The sequence below is a fragment of the Pseudophryne corroboree genome, chromosome 4 (assembly GCF_028390025.1).
Source record: "Pseudophryne corroboree isolate aPseCor3 chromosome 4, aPseCor3.hap2, whole genome shotgun sequence".
NCBI lineage: Eukaryota > Metazoa > Chordata > Amphibia > Anura > Myobatrachidae > Pseudophryne > Pseudophryne corroboree.
Genome location: NC_086447.1, coordinates 14,429,130 through 14,448,394, shown reverse-complemented (window position 1 = coordinate 14,448,394; position 19,265 = coordinate 14,429,130). Strand labels below are relative to the sequence as shown.

The 19,265-nt window shown below is 36.3% G+C and overlaps 10 non-coding genes across 10 annotated transcripts; 7 read left to right on the top strand and 3 right to left on the bottom strand.

The window, feature by feature from the left end:
- Positions 1–1,652: 1,652 nt before the first annotated feature.
- TRNAN-GUU (transfer RNA asparagine (anticodon GUU)) lies at positions 1,653–1,726 on the top strand. The gene has a single exon. It is a non-coding gene; the product is annotated as a tRNA-Asn (tRNA).
- Positions 1,727–3,727: 2,001 nt separating this feature from the next.
- TRNAM-CAU (transfer RNA methionine (anticodon CAU)) lies at positions 3,728–3,799 on the bottom strand. Its single transcript has one exon. It is a non-coding gene; the product is annotated as a tRNA-Met (tRNA).
- Positions 3,800–3,984: 185 nt separating this feature from the next.
- TRNAN-GUU (transfer RNA asparagine (anticodon GUU)) lies at positions 3,985–4,058 on the top strand. Its single transcript has one exon. It is a non-coding gene; the product is annotated as a tRNA-Asn (tRNA).
- A 1,093-nt stretch (positions 4,059–5,151) lies between these two features.
- On the top strand, positions 5,152–5,225 carry TRNAN-GUU (transfer RNA asparagine (anticodon GUU)). The gene has a single exon. It is a non-coding gene; the product is annotated as a tRNA-Asn (tRNA).
- Positions 5,226–6,317: 1,092 nt separating this feature from the next.
- TRNAN-GUU (transfer RNA asparagine (anticodon GUU)) lies at positions 6,318–6,391 on the top strand. Its single transcript has one exon. It is a non-coding gene; the product is annotated as a tRNA-Asn (tRNA).
- Positions 6,392–8,392: 2,001 nt separating this feature from the next.
- TRNAM-CAU (transfer RNA methionine (anticodon CAU)) lies at positions 8,393–8,464 on the bottom strand. The gene has a single exon. It is a non-coding gene; the product is annotated as a tRNA-Met (tRNA).
- A 185-nt stretch (positions 8,465–8,649) lies between these two features.
- Positions 8,650–8,723, top strand: TRNAN-GUU (transfer RNA asparagine (anticodon GUU)). The gene has a single exon. It is a non-coding gene; the product is annotated as a tRNA-Asn (tRNA).
- Positions 8,724–9,816: 1,093 nt separating this feature from the next.
- TRNAN-GUU (transfer RNA asparagine (anticodon GUU)) lies at positions 9,817–9,890 on the top strand. Its single transcript has one exon. It is a non-coding gene; the product is annotated as a tRNA-Asn (tRNA).
- An 834-nt stretch (positions 9,891–10,724) lies between these two features.
- TRNAM-CAU (transfer RNA methionine (anticodon CAU)) lies at positions 10,725–10,796 on the bottom strand. Its single transcript has one exon. It is a non-coding gene; the product is annotated as a tRNA-Met (tRNA).
- An 8,354-nt stretch (positions 10,797–19,150) lies between these two features.
- On the top strand, positions 19,151–19,224 carry TRNAN-GUU (transfer RNA asparagine (anticodon GUU)). The gene has a single exon. It is a non-coding gene; the product is annotated as a tRNA-Asn (tRNA).
- Positions 19,225–19,265: the final 41 nt, after the last annotated feature.

Genomic DNA, 19,265 nt, shown 5'->3' with positions numbered 1-19,265 from the left:
CATTTTGCATTGCTCTTCTGGTGACAATGTAGCTTGTTTTTGTCAATTACCATTTCAGTAATAGGGTAAAGAAAATTAAGTGGATTTCTGAAAGAAAACAATGCTGTCAATATACTATTAAAACAAATTAAAATGTTAAAAGTTATTGTACTTTAAGTAAAAATAAAAGAGTCAAAATATCAATTCCAGTTTTGGAAGAATTTAATTAACAAAAAAATAAGTGCACATAGCAGAGGATGGTTTCGATCCACCAACCTCTGAGTTATGGGGCCAGCACGCTTCCGCTGCGCCACTCTGCTGCTCATGTAAGTGTCAGAGATCCTGAAGTACTCACTCATCATGTGAAAGTACCAATGTGTTTCTTCGTTGGTCAATTGAAGAAAAATCTTGCAAAACTATCCAGATTATTGCCTTTTTAACCTTTTTCTAGGAAACTTTCTAGATGAATGCTTTTTAGCCTTTGTCAGTACATGCTTTTGCAAGCTGTCTCAGTGGCGCAATCGGTTAGTGCATTCGGCAGTTAACCGAAAGGTTGGTGGTTCAATCCCACCCAGGGACGTAATTGATCTTGTGATCCAGTTTTGGTGATCTTTAAGTAGACAAGTCAAAATTTCAAACCACCTTTTATAGTGTAGGGTACCTGGCCTTCTCTGATGCAATCAGAGTCATATTTGATTAAATCATTTTATAAAAAACAGGAAGCACAATTTAGCATGGGGTAGCAGAGAAAAAAAATTATGCAGGCAGAGAAATCAAATTGAGTGATTAATCAGCTCTCCATTTTATGGCTTTATTTTTATGCTAACACATTTGCTCTCTGAAAAGTGTCCACAAAGCCAAGTCTCTGATTAACACCTTTGTAGGAATGGTTTTTCACCTATTACTGATTAAAACTTGCTTCATTGGAAAGGCAGCAAGATGCATCCTCATTACAATGTCCACTGAAATAATACAGGTTGACACCAGGAAACATAAACCTCACTGCATCCTTGCTGCTTTCTCAAGTGGGAATCTGTTTAATGTGAAAACCAGGTGATATCTAATCAGCACACAGGTAAGAAGTTAAGAAAATCTTTCTTTAAGGGTGAAGATGTTTCTCACAAAATCGTTGCCCCAATGCATCATTGAAATTCAAGCTGGAAAGATGATTTTGAAATATCAATTGTACATTTTGCATTGCTCTTCTGGTGACAATGTAGCTTGTTTTTGTCAATTACCATTTCAGTAATAGGGTAAAGAAAATTAAGTGGATTTCTGAAAGAAAACAATGCTGTCAATATACTATTAAAACAAATTAAAATGTTAAAAGTTATTGTACTTTAAGTAAAAATAAAAGAGTCAAAATATCAATTCCAGTTTTGGAAGAATTTAATTAACAAAAAAATAAGTGCACATAGCAGAGGATGGTTTCGATCCACCAACCTCTGAGTTATGGGGCCAGCACGCTTCCGCTGCGCCACTCTGCTGCTCATGTAAGTGTCAGAGATCCTGAAGTACTCACTCATCATGTGAAAGTACCAATGTGTTTCTTCGTTGGTCAATTGAAGAAAAATCTTGCAAAACTATCCAGATTATTGCCTTTTTAACCTTTTTCTAGGAAACTTTCTAGATGAATGCTTTTTAGCCTTTGTCAGTACATGCTTTTGCAAGCTGTCTCTGTGGCGCAATCGGTTAGCGCATTCGGCTGTTAACCGAAAGGTTGGTGGTTCAATCCCACCCAGGGACGTAATTGATCTTGTGATCCAGTTTTGGTGATCTTTAAGTAGACAAGTCAAAATTTCAAACCACCTTTTATAGTGTAGGGTACCTGGCCTTCTCTGATGCAATCAGAGTCATATTTGATTAAATCATTTTATAAAAAACAGGAAGCACAATTTAGCATGGGGTAGCAGAGAAAAAAAATTATGCAGGCAGAGAAATCCAATTGAGTGATTAATCAGCTCTCCATTTTATGGCTTTATTTTTATGCTAACACATTTGCTCTCTGAAAAGTGTCCACAAAGCCAAGTCTCTGATTAACACCTTTGTAGGAATGGTTTTTCACCTATTACTGATTAAAACTTGCTTCATTGGAAAGGCAGCAAGATGCATCCTCATTACAATGTCCACTGAAATAATACAGGTTGACACCAGGAAACATAAACCTCACTGCATCCTTGCTGCTTTCTCAAGTGGGAATCTGTTTAATGTGAAAACAGGTGATATCTAATCAGCACACAGGTAAGAAGTTAAGAAAATCTTTCTTTAAGGGTGAAGATGTTTCTCACAAAATCGTTGCCCCAATGCATCATTGAAATTCAAGCTGGAAAGATGATTTTGAAATATCAATTGTACATTTTGCATTGCTTTTCTGGTGACAATGTAGCTTGTTTTTGTCAATTACCATTTCAGTAATAGGGTAAAGAAAATTAAGTGGATTTCTGAAAGAAAACAATGCTGTCAATATACTATTAAAACAAATTAAAATGTTAAAAGTTATTGTACTTTAAGTAAAAATAAAAGAGTCAAAATATCAATCCCAGTTTTGGAAGAATTTAATTAACAAAAAAATAAGTGCACATAGCAGAGGATGGTTTCAATCCATCGACCTCTGGGTTATGGGCCCAGCAGGCTTCCGCTGCGCCACTTTGCTGCTCATGTAAGTATCAAAGATCCTGATGTACTCACTCATCATGTGAAAGTACCAATGTGTTTCTTCGTTGGTCAATGGAAGGAAAATATTGCAAAACTCTCCAGATTATTGCCTTTTTAACCTTTTTCTAGGAAACTTTCTAGATGAATGCTTTTTAGCCTTTGTCAGTACATGCTTTTGCAAGCTGTATCTGTGGCGCAATTGGTTAGCGCGTTAGGCTGTTAACCGAAAGGTTGGTGGTTCAATCCCACCCAGGGACGTAATTGACCTTGTGAGCAAATTTTGGTGATCTTTAAGTAGACAAGTCAAAATTTCAAACCACCTCTTATAGTGTAGGGTACCTGGCCTTCTCTTATGCAATCAGAGTCAGATTTGATTAAGTCATTTTATAAAAAACAGGAAGCACAATTTAGCATGGGGTTGCAGAGAAAAAAAATTATGCAGGCAGAGAAATCCAATTGAGTGATTAATCAGCTCTCCGTTTTATGGCTTTATTTTTATGCTAACACATTTGCTCTCTGAAAAGTGTCCACAAAGCCAAGTCTCTGATTAAAACCTTTGTAGGAATGGTTTTTCACCTATTAGTGATTAAAACTTGCTTCATTGGAAAGGCAGCAAGATGCATCCTCATAACAATGTCCACTGAAATAATACAGGTTGACACCAGGAATCATAAACCTCACTGCATTCTTGCTGCTTTCTCAAGTGAGAATCTGTTTAATGTGAAAACCAGGTGATATCTAATCAGCACACAGGTAAGAAGTTAAGAAAATCTTTCTTTAAGGGTGAAGATGTTTCTCACAAAATTGTTGCCCCAATGCATCATTGAAATTCAAGCTGGAAAGATGATTTTGAAATATCAATTGTACATTTTGCATTGCTTTTCTGGTGACAATGTAGCTTGTTTTTGTCAATTACCATTTCAGTAATAGGGTAAAGAAAATTAAGTGGATTTCTGAAAGAAAACAATGCTGTCAATATACTATTAAAACAAATAAAAATGTTAAAAGTTATTGTACTTTAAGTAAAAATAAAAGAGTCAAAATATCAATCCCAGTTTTGGAAGAATTTAATTAACAAAAAAATAAGTGCACATAGCAAAGGATGGTTTCGATCCATCGACCTCTGGGTTATGGGCCCAGCACGCTTCCGCTGCGCCACTCTGCTGCTCATGTAAGTGTCAGAGATCCTGATGTACTCACTCATCATGTGAAAGTACCAATGTGTTTCTTCGTTGGTCAATGGAAGGAAAATATTGCAAAACTCTCCAGATTATTGCCTTTTTAACTATTTCTAGGAAACTTTCTAGATGAATGTTTTTTAGCCTTTGTCAGTACATGCTTTTGAAAGCTGTCTCTGTGGTGCAATCGGTTAGCGCGTTCGGCTGTTAACCGAAAGGTTGGTGGTTCAATCCCACCCAGGGACGTAATTGACCTTGCGATCAAATTTTGGTGATCTTTAAGTAGACAAGTCAAAATTTCAAACCACCTCTTATAGTGTAGGGTACCTGGCCTTCTCTGATGCAATCAGAGTCAGATTTGATTAAGTCATTTTATAAAAAACAGGAAGCACATTTTAGCATGGGGTTACAGAGAAAAAAAATTATGCAGGCAGAGAAATCCAATTGAGTGATTAATCAGCTCTCCATTTTATGGCTTTATTTTTATGCTAACACATTTGCTCTCTGAAAAGTGTCCACAAAGCCAAGTCTCTGATTAACACCTTTGTAGGAATGGTTTTTCACCTATTACTGATTAAAACTTGCTTCATTGGAAAGGCAGCAAGATGCATCCTCATTACAATGTCCACTGAAATAATACAGGTTGACACCAGGAAACATAAACCTCACTGCATCCTTGCTGCTTTCTCAAGTGGGAATCTGTTTAATGTGAAAACCAGGTGATATCTAATCAGCACACAGGTAAGAAGTTAAGAAAATCTTTCTTTAAGGGTGAAGATGTTTCTCACAAAATTGTTGCCCCAATGCATCATTGAAATTCAAGCTGGAAAGATGATTTTGAAATATCAATTGTACATTTTGCATTGCTTTTCTGGTGACAATGTAGCTTGTTTTTGTCAATTACCATTTCAGTAATAGGGTAAAGAAAATTAAGTGGATTTCTGAAAGAAAACAATGCTGTCAATATACTATTAAAACAAATTAAAATGTTAAAAGTTATTGTACTTTAAGTAAAAATAAAAGAGTCAAAATATCAATCAGAGTTTTGGAATAATTTAATTAACAAAAAAATAAGTGCACATAGCAAAGGATGGTTTCGATCCATTGACCTCTGGGTTATGGGCCCAGCACGCTTCCGCTGCACCACTCTGCTGCTCATATAAGTGTCAGAGATCCTGATGTACTCACTCATCATGTGAAAGTACCAATGTGTTTCTTCGTTGGTCAATGGAAGGAAAATATTGCAAAACTCTCCAGATTATTGCCTTTTCAACCTTTTTCTAGGAAACTTTCTAGATGAATGCTTTTTAGCCTTTGTCAGTACATGCTTTTGCAAGCTGTCTCTGTGGCGCAATCGGTTAGCGTGTTTGGCTGTTAACCGAAAGGTTGGTGGTTCAATCCCACCCAGGGACGTAATTGACCTTCTGATCAAATTTTGGTGATCTTTAAGTAGACAAGTCAAAATTTCAAACCACCTCTTATAGTGTAGGGTACCTGGCCTTCTCTTATGCAATCAGAGTCAGATTTGATTAAGTCATTTTATAAAAAACAGGAAGCACAATTTAGCACGGGGTTGCAGAGAAAAAAAATATGCAGGCAGAGAAATCAAATTGAGTGATTAATCAGCTCTCCATTTTATGGCTTTATTTTTATGCTAACACATTTGCTCTCTGAAAAGTGTCCACAAAGCCAAGTCTCTGATTAACACCTTTGTAGGAATGGTTTTTCACCTATTACTGATTAAAACTTGCTTCATTGGAAAGGCAGCAAGATGCATCCTCATTACAATGTCCACTGAAATAATACAGGTTGACACCAGGAAACATAAACCTCACTGCATCCTTGCTGCTTTCTCAAGTGGGAATCTGTTTAATGTGAAAACCAGGTGATATCTAATCAGCACACAGGTAAGAAGTTAAGAAAATCTTTCTTTAAGGGTGAAGATGTTTCTCACAAAATCGTTGCCCCAATGCATCATTGAAATTCAAGCTGGAAAGATGATTTTGAAATATCAATTGTACATTTTGCATTGCTCTTCTGGTGACAATGTAGCTTGTTTTTGTCAATTACCATTTCAGTAATAGGGTAAAGAAAATTAAGTGGATTTCTGAAAGAAAACAATGCTGTCAATATACTATTAAAACAAATTAAAATGTTAAAAGTTATTGTACTTTAAGTAAAAATAAAAGAGTCAAAATATCAATTCCAGTTTTGGAAGAATTTAATTAACAAAAAAATAAGTGCACATAGCAGAGGATGGTTTCGATCCACCAACCTCTGAGTTATGGGGCCAGCACGCTTCCGCTGCGCCACTCTGCTGCTCATGTAAGTGTCAGAGATCCTGAAGTACTCACTCATCATGTGAAAGTACCAATGTGTTTCTTCGTTGGTCAATTGAAGAAAAATCTTGCAAAACTATCCAGATTATTGCCTTTTTAACCTTTTTCTAGGAAACTTTCTAGATGAATGCTTTTTAGCCTTTGTCAGTACATGCTTTTGCAAGCTGTCTCTGTGGCGCAATCGGTTAGCGCATTCGGCTGTTAACCGAAAGGTTGGTGGTTCAATCCCACCCAGGGACGTAATTGATCTTGTGATCCAGTTTTGGTGATCTTTAAGTAGACAAGTCAAAATTTCAAACCACCTTTTATAGTGTAGGGTACCTGGCCTTCTCTGATGCAATCAGAGTCATATTTGATTAAATCATTTTATAAAAAACAGGAAGCACAATTTAGCATGGGGTAGCAGAGAAAAAAAATTATGCAGGCAGAGAAATCCAATTGAGTGATTAATCAGCTCTCCATTTTATGGCTTTATTTTTATGCTAACACATTTGCTCTCTGAAAAGTGTCCACAAAGCCAAGTCTCTGATTAACACCTTTGTAGGAATGGTTTTTCACCTATTACTGATTAAAACTTGCTTCATTGGAAAGGCAGCAAGATGCATCCTCATTACAATGTCCACTGAAATAATACAGGTTGACACCAGGAAACATAAACCTCACTGCATCCTTGCTGCTTTCTCAAGTGGGAATCTGTTTAATGTGAAAACAGGTGATATCTAATCAGCACACAGGTAAGAAGTTAAGAAAATCTTTCTTTAAGGGTGAAGATGTTTCTCACAAAATCGTTGCCCCAATGCATCATTGAAATTCAAGCTGGAAAGATGATTTTGAAATATCAATTGTACATTTTGCATTGCTTTTCTGGTGACAATGTAGCTTGTTTTTGTCAATTACCATTTCAGTAATAGGGTAAAGAAAATTAAGTGGATTTCTGAAAGAAAACAATGCTGTCAATATACTATTAAAACAAATTAAAATGTTAAAAGTTATTGTACTTTAAGTAAAAATAAAAGAGTCAAAATATCAATCCCAGTTTTGGAAGAATTTAATTAACAAAAAAATAAGTGCACATAGCAGAGGATGGTTTCAATCCATCGACCTCTGGGTTATGGGCCCAGCAGGCTTCCGCTGCGCCACTTTGCTGCTCATGTAAGTATCAAAGATCCTGATGTACTCACTCATCATGTGAAAGTACCAATGTGTTTCTTCGTTGGTCAATGGAAGGAAAATATTGCAAAACTCTCCAGATTATTGCCTTTTTAACCTTTTTCTAGGAAACTTTCTAGATGAATGCTTTTTAGCCTTTGTCAGTACATGCTTTTGCAAGCTGTATCTGTGGCGCAATTGGTTAGCGCGTTAGGCTGTTAACCGAAAGGTTGGTGGTTCAATCCCACCCAGGGACGTAATTGACCTTGTGAGCAAATTTTGGTGATCTTTAAGTAGACAAGTCAAAATTTCAAACCACCTCTTATAGTGTAGGGTACCTGGCCTTCTCTTATGCAATCAGAGTCAGATTTGATTAAGTCATTTTATAAAAAACAGGAAGCACAATTTAGCATGGGGTTGCAGAGAAAAAAAATTATGCAGGCAGAGAAATCCAATTGAGTGATTAATCAGCTCTCCGTTTTATGGCTTTATTTTTATGCTAACACATTTGCTCTCTGAAAAGTGTCCACAAAGCCAAGTCTCTGATTAAAACCTTTGTAGGAATGGTTTTTCACCTATTAGTGATTAAAACTTGCTTCATTGGAAAGGCAGCAAGATGCATCCTCATAACAATGTCCACTGAAATAATACAGGTTGACACCAGGAATCATAAACCTCACTGCATTCTTGCTGCTTTCTCAAGTGAGAATCTGTTTAATGTGAAAACCAGGTGATATCTAATCAGCACACAGGTAAGAAGTTAAGAAAATCTTTCTTTAAGGGTGAAGATGTTTCTCACAAAATTGTTGCCCCAATGCATCATTGAAATTCAAGCTGGAAAGATGATTTTGAAATATCAATTGTACATTTTGCATTGCTTTTCTGGTGACAATGTAGCTTGTTTTTGTCAATTACCATTTCAGTAATAGGGTAAAGAAAATTAAGTGGATTTCTGAAAGAAAACAATGCTGTCAATATACTATTAAAACAAATAAAAATGTTAAAAGTTATTGTACTTTAAGTAAAAATAAAAGAGTCAAAATATCAATCCCAGTTTTGGAAGAATTTAATTAACAAAAAAATAAGTGCACATAGCAAAGGATGGTTTCGATCCATCGACCTCTGGGTTATGGGCCCAGCACGCTTCCGCTGCGCCACTCTGCTGCTCATGTAAGTGTCAGAGATCCTGATGTACTCACTCATCATGTGAAAGTACCAATGTGTTTCTTCGTTGGTCAATGGAAGGAAAATATTGCAAAACTCTCCAGATTATTGCCTTTTTAACTATTTCTAGGAAACTTTCTAGATGAATGTTTTTTAGCCTTTGTCAGTACATGCTTTTGAAAGCTGTCTCTGTGGTGCAATCGGTTAGCGCGTTCGGCTGTTAACCGAAAGGTTGGTGGTTCAATCCCACCCAGGGACGTAATTGACCTTGCGATCAAATTTTGGTGATCTTTAAGTAGACAAGTCAAAATTTCAAACCACCTCTTATAGTGTAGGGTACCTGGCCTTCTCTGATGCAATCAGAGTCAGATTTGATTAAGTCATTTTATAAAAAACAGGAAGCACATTTTAGCATGGGGTTACAGAGAAAAAAAATTATGCAGGCAGAGAAATCCAATTGAGTGATTAATCAGCTCTCCATTTTATGGCTTTATTTTTATGCTAACACATTTGCTCTCTGAAAAGTGTCCACAAAGCCAAGTCTCTGATTAACACCTTTGTAGGAATGGTTTTTCACCTATTACTGATTAAAACTTGCTTCATTGGAAAGGCAGCAAGATGCATCCTCATTACAATGTCCACTGAAATAATACAGGTTGACACCAGGAAACATAAACCTCACTGCATCCTTGCTGCTTTCTCAAGTGGGAATCTGTTTAATGTGAAAACCAGGTGATATCTAATCAGCACACAGGTAAGAAGTTAAGAAAATCTTTCTTTAAGGGTGAAGATGTTTCTCACAAAATTGTTGCCCCAATGCATCATTGAAATTCAAGCTGGAAAGATGATTTTGAAATATCAATTGTACATTTTGCATTGCTTTTCTGGTGACAATGTAGCTTGTTTTTGTCAATTACCATTTCAGTAATAGGGTAAAGAAAATTAAGTGGATTTCTGAAAGAAAACAATGCTGTCAATATACTATTAAAACAAATTAAAATGTTAAAAGTTATTGTACTTTAAGTAAAAATAAAAGAGTCAAAATATCAATCAGAGTTTTGGAATAATTTAATTAACAAAAAAATAAGTGCACATAGCAAAGGATGGTTTCGATCCATTGACCTCTGGGTTATGGGCCCAGCACGCTTCCGCTGCACCACTCTGCTGCTCATATAAGTGTCAGAGATCCTGATGTACTCACTCATCATGTGAAAGTACCAATGTGTTTCTTCGTTGGTCAATGGAAGGAAAATATTGCAAAACTCTCCAGATTATTGCCTTTTCAACCTTTTTCTAGGAAACTTTCTAGATGAATGCTTTTTAGCCTTTGTCAGTACATGCTTTTGCAAGCTGTCTCTGTGGCGCAATCGGTTAGCGTGTTTGGCTGTTAACCGAAAGGTTGGTGGTTCAATCCCACCCAGGGACGTAATTGACCTTCTGATCAAATTTTGGTGATCTTTAAGTAGACAAGTCAAAATTTCAAACCACCTCTTATAGTGTAGGGTACCTGGCCTTCTCTTATGCAATCAGAGTCAGATTTGATTAAGTCATTTTATAAAAAACAGGAAGCACAATTTAGCACGGGGTTGCAGAGAAAAAAAATATGCAGGCAGAGAAATCCAATTGAGTGATTAATCAGCTCTCCGTTTTATGGCTTTATTTTTATGCTAACACATTTGCTCTCTGAAAAGTGTCCACAAAGCCAAGTCTCTGATTAAAACCTTTGTAGGAATGGTTTTTCACCTATTACTGATTAAAACTTGCTTCATTGGAAAGGCAGCAAGATGCATATTCATTACAATGTCCACTGAAATAATACAGGTTGACACCAGGAAACATAAACCTCACTGCATCCTTGCTGCTTTCTCAAGTGGGAATCTGTTTAATGTGAAAACCAGGTGATATCTAATCAGCACACAGGTAAGAAGTTAAGAAAATCTTTCTTTAAGGGTGAAGATGTTTCTCACAAAATTGTTGCCCCAATGCATCATTGAAATTCAAGCTGGAAAGATGATTTTGAAATATCAATTGTACATTTTGCATTGCTTTTCTGGTGACAATGTAGCTTGTTTTTGTCAATTACCATTTCAGTAATAGGGTAAAGAAAATTAAGTGGATTTCTGAAAGAAAACAATGCTGTCAATATACTATTAAAGCAAATAAAAATGTTATAAGTTATTGTACTTTAAGTAAAAATAAAAGAGTCAAAATATCAATCCCAGTTTTGGAAGTATTTAATTAACAAAAAAATAAGTGCACATAGCAGAGGATGGTTTCGATCCATCGACCTCTGGGTTATGGGCCCAGCACGCTTCCGCTGCGCCACTCTGCTGCTCATGTAAGTATCAAAGATCCTGATGTACTCACTCATCATGTGAAAGTACCAATGTGTTTCTTCGTTGGTCAATGGAAGGAAAATATTGCAAAACTCTCCAGATTATTGCCTTTTTAACCTTTTTCTAGGAAACTTTCTAGATGAATGCTTTTTAGCCTTTGTCAGTACATGCTTTTGCAAGCTGTATCTGTGGCGCAATTGGTTAGCGCGTTAGGCTGTTAACCGAAAGGTTGGTGGTTCAATCCCACCCAGGGACGTAATTGACCTTGTGATCAAATTTTGGTGATCTTTAAGTAGACAAGTCAAAATTTCAAACCACCTCTTATAGTGTAGGGTACCTGGCCTTCTCTGATGCAGTCAGATTTGATTAAGTCATTTTATAAAAAACAGGAAGCACAATATTGCATGGGGTTGCAAAAAAAAAAAAAAAAAAAATATGCAGGCAGAGAAATCCAATTGAGTGATTAATCAGCTCTCCGTTTTATGGCTTTATTTTTATGCTAACACATTTGCTCTCTGAAAAGTGTCCACAAAGCCAAGTCTCTGATTAAAACCTTTGTAGGAATGGTTTTTCACCTATTACTGATTAAACTTGCTTCATTGGAAAGGCAGCAAGATGCATCCTCATTACAATGTCCACTGAAATAATACAGGTTGACACCAGGAAACATAAACCTCACTGCATCCTTGCTGCTTTCTCAAGTGGGAATCTGTTTAATGTGAAAACCAGGTGATATCTAATCAGCACACAGGTAAGAATTTAAGAAAATCTTTCTTTAAGGGTGAAGATTTTTCTCACAAAATTGTTGGCCCAATGCATCATTGAAATTCAAGCTGGAAAGATGATTTTGAAATATTAATTGTACATTTTGCATTGCTTTTCTGGTGACAATGTAGCTTGTTTTTGTCAATTACCATTTCAGTAATAGGGTAAAGAAAATTAAGTGGATTTCTGAAAGAAAACAATGCTGTCAATATACTATTAAAACAAATTAAAATGTTAAAAGTTATTGTACTTTAAGTAAAAATAAAAGAGTCAAAATATCAATCCCAGTTTTGGAAGAATTTAATTAACAAAAAAATAAGTGCACATAGCAGAGGATGGTTTCAATCCATCGACCTCTGGGTTATGGGCCCAGCAGGCTTCCGCTGCGCCACTTTGCTGCTCATGTAAGTATCAAAGATCCTGATGTACTCACTCATCATGTGAAAGTACCAATGTGTTTCTTCGTTGGTCAATGGAAGGAAAATATTGCAAAACTCTCCAGATTATTGCCTTTTTAACCTTTTTCTAGGAAACTTTCTAGATGAATGCTTTTTAGCCTTTGTCAGTACATGCTTTTGCAAGCTGTATCTGTGGCGCAATTGGTTAGTGCGTTAGGCTGTTAACCGAAAGGTTGGTGGTTCAATCCCACCCAGGGACGTAATTGACCTTGTGATCAAATTTTGGTGATCTTTAAGTAGACAAGTCAAAATTTCAAACCACCTCTTATAGTGTAGGGTACCTGGCCTTCTCTTATGCAATCAGAGTCAGATTTGATTAAGTCATTTTATAAAAAACAGGAAGCACAATTTAGCATGGGGTTGCAGAGAAAAAAAATTATGCAGGCAGAGAAATCCAATTGAGTGATTAATCAGCTCTCCGTTTTATGGCTTTATTTTTATGCTAACACATTTGCTCTCTGAAAAGTGTCCACAAAGCCAAGTCTCTGATTAAAACCTTTGTAGGAATGGTTTTTCACCTATTACTGATTAAAACTTGCTTCATTGGAAAGGCAGCAAGATGCATCCTCATAACAATGTCCACTGAAATAATACAGGTTGACACCAGGAAACATAAACCTCACTGCATCCTTGCTGCTTTCTCAAGTGGGAATCTGTTTAATGTGAAAACCAGGTGATATCTAATCAGCACACAGGTAAGAATTTAAGAAAATCTTTCTTTAAGGGTGAAGATTTTTCTCACAAAATTGTTGGCCCAATGCATCATTGAAATTCAAGCTGGAAAGATGATTTTGAAATATTAATTGTACATTTTGCATTGCTTTTCTGGTGACAATGTAGCTTGTTTTTGTCAATTACCATTTCAGTAATAGGGTAAAGAAAATTAAGTGGATTTCTGAAAGAAAACAATGCTGTCAATATACTATTAAAACAAATTAAAATGTTAAAAGTTATTGTACTTTAAGTAAAAATAAAAGAGTCAAAATATCAATCCCAGTTTTGGAAGAATTTAATTAACAAAAAATTAAGTGCACATAGCAAAGGATGGTTTCGATCCATTGACCTCTGGGTTATGGGCCCAGCACGCTTCCGCTGCACCACTCTGCTGCTCATATAAGTGTCAGAGATCCTGATGTACTCACTCATCATGTGAAAGTACCAATGTGTTTCTTCGTTGGTCAATGGAAGGAAAATATTGCAAAACTCTCCAGATTATTGCCTTTTTAACCTTTTTCTAGGAAACTTTCTAGATGAATGCTTTTTAGCCTTTGTCAGTACATGATTTTGCAAGCTGTCTCTGTGGCGCAATCGGTTAGCATGTTTGGCTGTTAACCGAAAGGTTGGTGGTTCAATCCCACCCAGGGACGTAATTGACCTTCTGATCAAATTTTGGTGATCTTTAAGTAGACAAGTCAAAATTTCAAACCACCTCTTATAGTGTAGGGTACCTGGCCTTCTCTTATGCAATCAGAGTCAGATTTGATTAAGTCATTTTATAAAAAACAGGAAGCACAATTTAGCATGGGGTTGCAGAGAAAAAAAATTATGCAGGCAGAGAAATCCAATTGAGTGATTAATCAGCTCTCCGTTTTATGGCTTTATTTTTATGCTAACACATTTGCTCTCTTAAAAGTGTCCACAAAGCCAAGTCTCTGATTAAAACCTTTGTAGGAATGGTTTTTCACCTATTACTGATTAAAACTTGCTTCATTGGAAAGGCAGCAAGATGCATCCTCATAACAATGTCCACTGAAATAATACAGGTTGACACCAGGAAACATAAACCTCACTGCATCCTTGCTGCTTTCTCAAGTGAGAATCTGTTTAATGTGAAAACCAGGTGATATCTAATCAGCACACAGGTAAGAAGTTAAGAAAATCTTTCTTTAAGGGTGAAGATGTTTCTCACAAAATTGTTGCCCCAATGCATCATTGAAATTCAAGCTGGAAAGATGATTTTGAAATATCAATTGTACATTTTGCATTGCTTTTCTGGTGACAATGTAGCTTGTTTTTGTCAATTACCATTTCAGTAATAGGGTAAAGAAAATTAAGTGGATTTCTGAAAGAAAACAATGCTGTCAATATACTATTAAAACAAATAAAAATGTTAAAAGTTATTGTACTTTAAGTAAAAATAAAAGAGTCAAAATATCAATCCCAGTTTTGGAAGAATTTAATTAACAAAAAAATAAGTGCACATTGCAAAGGATGGTTTCGATCCATCGACCTCTGGGTTATGGGCCCAGCACGCTTCCGCAGCGCCACTCTGCTGCTCATGTAAGTGTCTGAGATCCTGAAGTACTCACTCATCATGTGAAAGTACCAATGTGTTTCTTCGTTGTTCAATGGAAGAAAAATCTTGCAAAACTCTCCAGATTATTGCCTTTTTAACCTTTTTCTAGGAAACTTTCTAGATGAATGCTTTTTAGTCTTTGTCAGTACATGCTTTTGCAAGCTGTCTCTGTGGCGCAATCGGTTAGCGCGTTAGGCTGTTAACCGAAAGGATGGTGGTTCAATCCCACCCACGGCTGTAATTGACCTTATGATCAAATTTTGGTGATCTTTAAGTAGACAAGTCAAAATTTCAAACCACCTGTTAAAGTGTAGGGTAACTGGCCTTCTCTGATGCAATCAGAGTCAGATTTGATTAAGTAATTTTATAAAAAACAGGAAGCACAATTTAGCATGGGGTTGCAGAGAAAAAAATTATGCAGGCAGAGAAATCCAATTGAGTGATTAATCAGCTCTCCGTTTTATGGCTTTATTTTTATGCTAACACATTTGCTCTCTGAAAAGTGTCCACAAAGCCAAGTCTCTGATTAACACCTTTGTAGGAATGGTTTTTCACCTATTACTGATTAAAACTTGCTTCATTGGAAAGGCAGCAAGATGCATCCTCATTACAATGTCCACTGAAATAATACAGATTGACACCAGGAAACATAAACCTCACTGCATCCTTGCTGCTTTCTCAAGTGGGAATCTGTTTAATGTGAAAACCAGGTGATATCTAATCAGCACACAGGTAAGAAGTTAAGAAAATCTTTCTTTAAGGGTGAAGATGTTTCTCACAAAATCGTTGCCCCAATGCATCATTGAAATTCAAGCTGGAAAGATGATTTTGAAATATCAATTGTACATTTTGCATTTCTCTTCTGGTGACAATGTAGCTTGTTTTTGTCAATTACCATTTCAGTAATAGGGTAAAGAAAATTAAGTGGATTTCTGAAAGAAAACAATGCTGTCAATATACTATTAAAACAAATAAAAATGTTAAAAGTTATTGTACTTTAAGTAAAAATAAAAGAGTCAAAATATCAATCCCAGTTTTGGAAGAATTTAATTAACAAAAAAATAAGTGCACATAGCAAAGGATGGTTTCGATCCATCGACCTCTGGGTTATGGGCCCAGCACGCTTCCGCAGCGCCACTCTGCTGCTCATGTAAGTGTCCGAGATCCTGAAGTACTCACTCATCATGTGAAAGTACCAATGTGTTTCTTCGTTGTTCAATGGAAGAAAAATCTTGCAAAACTCTCCAGATTATTGCCTTTTTAACCTTTTTCTAGGAAACTTTCTAGATGAATGCTTTTTAGTCTTTGTCAGTACATGCTTTTGCAAGCTGTCTCTGTGGCGCAATCGGTTAGCGCGTTTGGCTGTTAACCGAAAGGTTGGTGGTTCAATCCCACCCACGGCTGTAATTGACCTTATGATCAAATTTTGGTGATCTTTAAGTAGACAAGTCAAAATTTCAAACCACCTGTTAAAGTGTAGGGTAACTGGCCTTCTCTGATGCAATCAGAGTCAGATTTGATTAAGTAATTTTATAAAAAACAGGAAGCACAATTTAGCATGGGGTTGCAGAGAAAAAAATTATGCAGGCAGAGAAATCCAATTGAGTGATTAATCAGCTCTCCGTTTTATGGCTTTATTTTTATGCTAACACATTTGCTCTCTGAAAAGTGTCCACAAAGCCAAGTCTCTGATTAAAACCTTTGTAGGAATGGTTTTTCACCTATTACTGATTAAAACTTGCTTCATTGGAAAGGCGGCAAGATGCATATTCATTACAATGTCCACTGAAATAATACAGGTTGACACCAGGAAACATAAACCTCACTGCATCCTTGCTGCTTTCTCAAGTGGGAATCTGTTTAATGTGAAAACCAGGTGATATCTAATCAGCACACAGGTAAGAAGTTAAGAAAATCTTTCTTTAAGGGTGAAGATGTTTCTCACAAAATTGTTGCCCCAATGCATCATTGAAATTCAAGCTGGAAAAATGATTTTGAAATATCAATTGTACATTTTGCATTGCTTTTCTGGTGACAATGTAGCTTGTTTTTGTCAATTACCATTTCAGTAATAGGGTAAAGAAAATTAAGTGGATTTCTGAAAGAAAACAATGCTGTCAATATACTATTAAAACAAATAAAAATGTTAAAAGTTATTGTACTTTAAGTAAAAATAAAAGAGTCAAAATATCAATCAAAGTTTTGGAAATATTTAATTAACAAAAAAATAAGTGCACATAGCAGAGGATGGTTTCAATCCATCGACCTCTGGGTTATGGGCCCAGCACGCTTCCGCTGCGTCACTCTGCTGCTCATGTAAGTGTCATAGATCCTGATGTACTAACTCATCATGTGAAAGTACCAATGTGTTTCTTCGTTGGTCAATGGAAGGAAAATATTGCAAAACTCTCCAGATTATTGCCTTTTTAACCTTTTTCTAGGAAACTTTCTAGATGAATGCTTTTTAGCCTTTGTCAGTACATGATTTTGCAAGCTGTCTCTGTGGCGCAATAGGTTAGCGCGTTTGGCTGTTAACCGAAAGGTTGGTGGTTCAATCCCACCCAGGGATGTAATTGACCTTGTGATCAAATTTTGGTGATCTTTAAGTAGACAAGTCAAAATTTCAAACCACCTCTTAAAGTGTAGGGTACCTGGCCTTCTCTGATGCAATCAGAGTCAGATTTGATTAAGTCATTTTATAAAAAACAGGAAGCACAATTTAGCATGGGGTTGCAGAGAAAAAAAATTATGCAGGCAGAGAAATCCAATTGAGTGATTAATCAGCTCTCCATTTTATGGCTTTATTTTTATGCTAACACATTTGCTCTCTGAAAAGTGTCCACAAAGCCAAGTCTCTGATTAACACCTTTGTAGGAATGGTTTTTCACCTATTACTGATTAAAACTTGCTTCATTGGAAAGGCAGCAAGATGCATCCTCATTACAATGTCCACTGAAATAATACAGGTTGACACCAGGAAACATGAACCTCACTGCATCCTTGCTGCTTTCTCAAGTGGGAATCTGTTTAATGTGAAAACCAGGTGATATCTAATCAGCACACAGGTAAGAAGTTAAGAAAATCTTTCTTTAAGGGTGAAGATGTTTCTCACAAAATTGTTGCCCCAATGCATCATTGAAATTCAAGCTGGAAAGATGATTTTGAAATATCAATTGTACATTTTGCATTGCTTTTCTGGTGACAATGTAGCTTGTTTTTGTCAATTACCATTTCAGTAATAGGGTAAAGAAAATTAAGTGGATTTCTGAAAGAAAACAATGCTGTCAATATACTATTAAAACAAATTAAAATGTTAAAATTTATTGTACTTTAAGTAAAAATAAAAGAGTCAAAATATCAATCCCAGTTTTGGAAGAATTTAATTAACAAAAAAATAAGTGCACATAGCAAAGGATGGTTTCGATCCATTGACCTCTGGGTTATGGGCCCAGCACGCTTCCGCTGCACCACTCTGCTGCTCATATAAGTGTCAGAGATCCTGATGTACTCACTCATCATGTGAAAGTACCAATGTGTTTCTTCGTTGGTCAATGGAAGGAAAATATTGCAAAACTCTCCAGATTATTGCCTTTTTAACCTTTTTCTAGGAAACTTTCTAGATGAATGCTTTTTAGTCTTTGTCAGTACATGCTTTTGCAAGCTGTCTCTGTGGCGCAATCGGTTAGCGCGTTAGGCTGTTAACCGAAAGGTTGGTGGTTCAATCCCACCCACGGCTGTAATTGACGTTATGATCAAATTTTGGTGATCTTTAAGTAGACAAGTCAAAATTTCAAACCACCTGTTAAAGTGTAGGGTAACTGGCCTTCTCTGATGCAATCAGAGTCAGATTTGATTAAGTCATTTTATAAAAAACAGGAAGCACATTTTAGCATGGGGTTACAGAGAAAAAAAATTATGCAGGCAGAGAAATCCAATTGAGTGATTAATCAGCTCTCCATTTTATGGCTTTATTTTTATGCTAACACATTTGCTCTCTGAAAAGTGTCCACAAAGCCAAGTCTCTGATTAACACCTTTGTAGGAATGGTTTTTCACCTATTACTGATTAAAACTTGCTTCATTGGAAAGGCAGCAAGATGCATATTCATTACAATGTCCACTGAAATAATACAGGTTGACACCAGGAAACATAAACCTCACTGCATCCTTGCTGCTTTCTCAAGTGGGAATCTGTTTAATGTGAAAACCAGGTGATATCTAATCAGCACACAGGTAAGAAGTTAAGAAAATCTTTCTTTAAGGGTGAAGATGTTTCTCACAAAATTGTTGCCCCAATGCATCATTGAAATTCAAGCTGGAAAGATGATTTTGAAATATCAATTGTACATTTTGCATTGCTTTTCTGGTGACAATGTAGCTTGTTTTTGTCAATTACCATTTCAGTAATAGGGTAAAGAAAATTAAGTGGATTTCTGAAAGAAAACAATGCTGTCAATATACTATTAAAGCAAATAAAAATGTTATAAGTTATTGTACTTTAAGTAAAAATAAAAGAGTCAAAATATCAATCCCAGTTTTGGAAGTATTTAATTAACAAAAAAAATAAGTGCACATAGCAAAGGATGGTTTCGATCCATCGACCTCTGGGTTATGGGCCCTGCACGCTTTCGCTGCGCCACTCTGCTGCTCATGTTAGTGTCAGAGATCCTGATGTACTCACTCATCATGTGAAAGTACCAATGTGTTTCTTCGTTGGTCAATGGAAGGAAAATATTGCAAAAATCTCCAGATTATTGCCTTTTTAACCTTTTTCTATGAAACTTTCTAGATGAATGCTTTTTAGACTTTGTCAGTATATCCTTTTGCAAGCTGTCTCTGTGGCGCAATCGGTTAGCGCGTTCGGCTGTTAACCGAAAGGTTGGTGGTTCAATCCCACCCAGGGACGTAATTGACCTTGTGATCAAATGTTGGTGATCCTTAAGTAGA